The sequence below is a fragment of the Lathyrus oleraceus genome, chromosome 7, assembly GCF_024323335.1.
Source record: "Lathyrus oleraceus cultivar Zhongwan6 chromosome 7, CAAS_Psat_ZW6_1.0, whole genome shotgun sequence".
Classification (NCBI taxonomy): domain Eukaryota; kingdom Viridiplantae; phylum Streptophyta; class Magnoliopsida; order Fabales; family Fabaceae; genus Lathyrus; species Lathyrus oleraceus.
Genome location: NC_066585.1, coordinates 490,668,979 through 490,675,734, shown reverse-complemented (window position 1 = coordinate 490,675,734; position 6,756 = coordinate 490,668,979). Strand labels below are relative to the sequence as shown.

Genomic DNA, 6,756 nt, shown 5'->3' with positions numbered 1-6,756 from the left:
TTTGTCTTTCCATGTCTGAAAATTTTGCAAATAAACCTCTTAAGTTCCTTGAAAATTTTCTTATTACTTTGATGATATGAATGCAAATGGGTGCATGAATGCAACAATCACACTCAAGGATCAAGCAAAGCACATCAAACAAAGGTCATGGGATGGATCATGTTATCCTTAATATCAATCATCCATTTTGGTGGATTATGGTTTACACCTTATCAACACCCAAGTTCCATTGATATTAAGGATATCTGAACGGATCAACCATGAGTCAAGGGTTTGTTGCAAGTCACGAGCATGGAGTTTAGGTTAAGAACCACCCAAAAGGGAGTGTACTAAGGTTTAAACCTGCCAAACATGTTCTACAAAAGGTTCCCATAGTCATCATCCCATCTTTTGGATATTATCGGAGAAACGACTACTCGTATTCCAAAAATATTATCAAGAGAGACTCTTATGAGTGTAGTATCGCGTAACAACCGTATCAAATCTTACACTTGAACGACTTTCGCACTACATCCTACGAATAGGCCAAGATGGGTTTGGTAAACTAAGGTCCTTGGCTTCTAAGGTCTATATTGGAAAAAGTAATGTCTAACCACAACTTACTTGTGTGACATTATTGATCCCAACATAACCTCCACCAAGTGAATGGGCTTGCAAGTCAACTTGCTAAGGAATAACTCCACACAAGTCGACAAGACTATGCCATTCTCCTATCCTAAGTGCACTCGAGTTTGGGTATAGAACTCATCTCACAAAGATCACCAAGCACACAAGAAATTAATGTTCAAACAATTCAATCATTACATACAATACAGTAATCCCAAATTGCACAAAAATATGTCACAAAACAATATACAATACAACACAATATGAAAAGTAGGCAAAACCCACTAGGAAGATCCCCAGCAGAGTCGCCACTTTTCTGTAGCGGGGTATTCGTTACTATTAGAGATATTGACTAAATCCAAGGTAAATCATACAAGTCGAGTCGCCACCGCACTTCTATTTATCCAAAGGAATGGTTAGAAAGCGAACAAAAACCTAAAAGTTTTATCGAATCAAAAACTAGTAAAAATGTCAGAGATCTGGGTAAGGGGGTTGGTTATGCAATGGGAAGGTGTTAGGCACCCAAAGCATCCTAGGTACTCCTAGGGAGCCCTTTTCACATTTGTTGCAAAGGTTGTTGTTTTGTGAAAAATTATTTGTGCAAACATGATTGAAGGGATGAGAAAAGCGTGTATGTTTATCTAATGTACTACTTACTAAAAGAAGGGTCAAAAGAAAATGACTCGCACGGACGTCGCATCCACTGCATACGTATCTCATCTGAATCTGAGAATCAGAGTCTTCGTAGCTCGGCTACCTATGGGTTAAAGGGGAGTGTGCTCGCAAAGACATCGCGTCTTATGCCTACGTATCTCATCTGGGATGAAAATCAGAGCAAAACGTAGTTCGACTAACTACAGGGATAAGGGTTGAACGATGTTACTACGCAATCTACCGGATGCTCGACCTTTGGAGACTTACTCGCCTGTAGTAGAAGGAGTACACGTGTTCTTAGGAGAAGAAAAATCAATGAGTTTGGGGTGTTTAGGGATGCTCATGCAAAAAGGCAGTCCTAGATGAAGGAACCGCGCTACCTTAATTGACATGCCCCGAGAGGCTATACGAAACCTAAAAAAACGGTAAAATGCGGGAAAAATAAAGTACCACGCGGATAAAGATCCGAAGCAACAACAGTTAGATAAATAAGAAACCCAGAGATTCCCAAGCTAAACACCATCAAAGAAAGGGGGTCAGTACAGGTAATCGGAATAAACCTCCAGGTGGTATCCCACAAATAAAGTGGAACACCAAGCAAGCTATCCCTGCAAGAGTATGTGAGCCCTCACAAAAACTCAACAAACAGGTTAGAGTAATATGACGGAATTAGGAGAAAACAATGCCATAACAAACACAAAACAGGTTAGAGAAAACAGGATAGGGTAATCAAGAGTTGCCCCCAAATCAAAATGTAACCACATGAATCCTGCCATTAAAATTCACAAAAAGCTCACAAAAAGCAACCAAGGATAGGAGGCCTAAACCTCTTGGCAAACACATGCATCAAAAGGGTATCAAATTCACCCATAATACCTCATACATTCAGAGCATTCAAATTAAAAGCATAAAGTAATGGGAATAAGGCAAACCTGACTGGAGAGATCGAATGAAATTGAATTGCCCGGTTGGGTTTGCAAAGCAATCTGAGGGTTTATATGAGATGGAATTGGTTCTTTGCAGATGAGTTCCCTTCAGTCTCTGGAGGTTGCTCTGAACTCTGTTAGCTCTTCTCTCACTATCTTTTTCCCAGCCAGGGTAATAGGAATAGAATCTTTTTGTTTCACTGAAACTCTGAATTTATAACCTGATTTTTGTGGACCTGTGGGCTCAAATGAGAGAGGCCCAAGTCCAAAAATTTTCTGTTATATTTTATTTATTTATTTATTTTTTCGTTTTTCGTTCTTTTTTTTTTCATTCTTATTTTTTCGTTCTTTTTTTTTTCTTTTTTTTTAAACACGTGGGCTTCGCCTAGCGAGCATGACAGTTCAAGAAATTCCTCTGAGCGTAGGTAATTCTGGTGGCTTTTCTTGGGACTCGCTAGGCGATCCATTCTGCTCACCTAACGAGCATGACAGCTCATGAACAAACTTTTGCTCCTTCACGACTAACGTTTTGACTGACGAATAGACCCCATTTGAACCTGTTGGAAGTATATCAAGCCATTCCCTTATGTTGACTGATCATCTAAATAGAACCCACAAAGTGTCTTGGATGATACTCAAGCTTCAAACAAAATATGTTAGTGACACATTTTTGTGCTTTTGGTTAGTAAACAAAAGTAAGAGAAACAATGATGTATAATCCAAGCATGCTTGGTGATCTCAAACCAATCACAAGGAGTCCCACCCAAAGGCAAAGGGAACTAAGATGCTAAAGATCCTTGAGGCAATGCAAATGCAATGTTATGATGCCATGAGGGATCTTAGGGTCAAAATTGGGGTCTTACAATTACGACTTGGGATAACCTTAGAAGAGTTTTTCTTGCTAGATATTTTCCCCCGAGTAAGACCGCCGTTCTTCGAAACCATATAACTAGATTTACCCAAAACCAAGGAGAATCGTTGTTCGAAGCTTGGGAGAGATATAAAGAGTTGTTACGAGCATGCCCACATAATGGTTTAGAAAATTGGTTAATCATTCAAACCTTCTATAATGGACTTCATTATAACACAAAGATGACCATCAACGCTTCCGCAGGCGGTGCTCTGATGAACAAACCTTATCCTGAAGCTAGTGCCCTCATCGAAGATATGGCTCAAAACCATCAATCATGGGGAGTCGAACGAGCGACAGTTGAGAAGAAGGAAGCCCAAGGAGGAGTGCATGAACTAAGCTCTATAGACATGATGCAAGCTAAAATGGACGCATTAGCCCTTAAAGTCGAGCATATGTGCATAAACCCGAATACTGTAGCCGCAGTTTCGTCGGATTGTGAGATATGTGGAACCAAAGGACACCAATCTGCAGAATGCAGTCTATTAAACGAAACCCACTCTGAGCAAGTAAACTACACCCAAGGGAACCCATATTCGAATACCTATAACCCTGGATGGAGGAATCACCAGAACTTCTCCTATAAAAACAATAACCCTATTCAAAATAATACACCTCCGAGACCTAGTTATCAAGCCCCAAGATCAAATCAACCTATGCAACCTGTACCACCAAAATCGAGCCTTGAGAAAATTATGGAAAATTTTATCACCGCTCAAACCCAACAAAACAAGGAGTTCATGAACCAAAACATTCATGTTAACGAATTGATTACTCAGTTAGGAACCAAGGTTGACCAAATAGTTACTCATACCAAGATGCTTGAAACCCAGATCTCTCAGGTAGCTTTAAACCAAGCCCCTCAGACTACACCTGGAGGACAATTCCCTGGACAACCTCAACAAAATCCGAGAGGACAAGCCAATGCCATTACCCTATGAAGTGGGAACGCTTATGATGAGCCACCAAATCCTAGATTGAGTGAACCCAAAACTTCTAAGGAATGTACCAAACCCCCGGACAAAGTAAAGAAACCAGAGGAATCTGAAAACCAGGAAGGTCGAGAAAAAGGAGAAGAACCTAAAGATAAAACTTACGTACCACCCCCGCCATACAAACCACCTATACCATATCCGCAAAGACTCAAACAAACCCAGATCAATAAACAGTATCAAAAATTTATTAAAGTTATAGAAAAACTTCATGTAGAAATCCCTTTCATAGAAGCCATCACCCAAATACCTTCTTATGCGAAGTTTCTCAAAGACATCCTTACCAACAAACGTAGACTTGACGATCCGAAGCCTTTGGAATGTAATGCTATTTCCGAGGACAAATTAGCAAAGAAAGATAAAGATCCTGGAAATTTCTCCATTCCTTGCCTTTTGGGTAATCATGTCATCGGAAAAGCTTTTCTAAACTTAGGAGCTAGTGTGAGCCTAATGCCTTTAGCGGTTTGTGAGAGGTTAAACTTAGGAGAATTACAACCCACTAAGATGTCACTTCAGTTAAGCGATAGATCTGTTAAGTATCCGATAGGCATTTTAGAAGATGTTCTTGTTAGGATAGGTCAATTATTTATCCCTACTGATTTTGTTGTCATGGACATCAAAGAGGACAATGATATACCAATCCTTCTAGGTAGACCATTCTTATCGACTGCAGGAGCCATAATAGATGTCAAGAAAGGAAAGTTGACATTTGAGGTAGGTGACGAGAAAATAGAATTTATACTTTCGAAATTTCTTATGACACCTGTGATGGGAGACTCGTGTTAATGCCTTAGATATCATTGATGAATGTGTTAGAGAATTAGAACAAAAAGAAATTATAAAAACAATTCAGTTACCATCAACTCTCATAAGGGAAGATGATGACTTTAAGAAACCCTCCATCGGTGATAACCTTTACGAATGTTTATCCCTTACCCCAGATCCTATGCCATGCCCTAAGAAACCAACCTTAGAACTTAAGGAACTGCCTAAGAACCTGAGATATGAGTTCCTCAATGAAAAGATGAACCGTCCAGTGATAGTTAGTGCTACCTTGAGCCAAGAGGAAACGAACCAACTTTTAGACGTTTTACGAAGACATTCCTCAGCCTTAGGATATAATATCTCTGACCTGAAAGGTATAAGCACATCCGTATGCATGCATCGGATTTCGCTCGAAGAAGATTCAAAACCCTCAAGGGAACATCAGAGAAGAATAAACCCTATAATGAGTGATGTTGTTAAAAAGGAAGTTCTTAAGTTACTTGAGGCAGATATCATCTACCAGATCTCGGATAGTAAGTGGGTGAGCCCTATGCATGTAGTACCTAAAAAGGGAGGCATCACAGTCGTGCAAAACGATAAAGGCGAACATGTAGTGAACCGTTTAGAAGGAGGATGACGGATGTGTATAGATTATAGAAAATTAAATAAAGCAACTAGGAAGGATCATTTCCCTTTACCATTTATAGACCAAATGTTGGAGCGTCTAGCCAGACACTCTTACTTCTGCTATCTAGATGGATACTCTGGATTCTTCCAAATACCTATTCACCCCGAAGGTCAAGAAAAAACTACCTTTACATGCCCTTATGGAACTTTTGCCTACAGACGAATGTCGTTCGGCCTCTGTAACGCCCCAGCTACTTTCCAACGTTGCATGATGTCAATCTTTGCAGATTACCTAGATGGTATCATGGAAGTGTTTATGGACGATTTTTCGGTTTGCGGATTTGATTTCCACAATTGCCTTGCTAACCTTGAGAAAATCCTGGAGATATGCGTGGAGGTGAACCTCGTGCTAAACTGGGAAAAATGTCATTTCATGGTAACCGAAGGAATAGTTTTAGGACATATAGTTTCCGAAAAAGGTATAGAGGTAGATAAAGCTAAAATAGAAGTTATAGAAAACCTAAAACCACCAAAAACAATCAGAGAAGTCCGAAGCTTTCTTGGACACGCTGGATTCTATCGGCGTTTTATTAAGGACTTCTCCAAAATAACAAAACCTTTAACTGGACTTTTAATGAAAGATGCTGAATTCATCTTTGATGAAAAATGTAATGACGCATTTAATCTTTTAAAGCAAGCATTAGTATCTGGACCCATTATGAAACCACCTGATTGGTCAAAACCGTTTGAGATAATGTGCGATGCTAGTGATTACGCAGTTGGAGCCGTTCTAGGACAAAGGAAAGATAAAAAATTACATGCCATTTATTATGCCAGTAGAACCCTAGATGCTGCCCAACTTAACTACGCAACAACTGGAAAAGAATTACTCGCTGTAGTTTTTGCTATAGAAAAATTTAGATCTTATCTAGTAGGAGCAAAAATTATTGTTTACACCGATCATGCTGCCATTCGTTACCTATTAAGTAAAAAAGATGCCAAGCCCAGGTTACTCCGATGGATTCTATTACTACAAGAGTTTGATTTAGACATAAGAGATAAAAAAGGCACTGAAAATGTAGTGGCCGATCACCTTTCTAGGCTAGAACATCTAAAACCAGAACTAATACCCATAAATGATGATTTTGCCTATGATAGACTGATAGCTAAAGTAGAAACCATTGAAGATGATAACCTAGATCCTCATGAGCACCCCCAAAATTCCTTAGCAATAAGTAACGTACCCTGGTATGCAGATTTCGTTAATTACCTAGCT

The 6,756-nt window shown here is 39.5% G+C and overlaps 1 non-coding gene across 1 annotated transcript; it reads right to left on the bottom strand.

Annotated features, from left to right (window-relative positions):
- Window positions 1–3,116: 3,116 nt before the first annotated feature.
- LOC127109039 (small nucleolar RNA R71) lies at window positions 3,117–3,223 on the bottom strand. The gene has a single exon (XR_007796525.1). It is a non-coding gene; the product is annotated as a small nucleolar RNA R71 (small nucleolar RNA).
- Window positions 3,224–6,756: the final 3,533 nt, after the last annotated feature.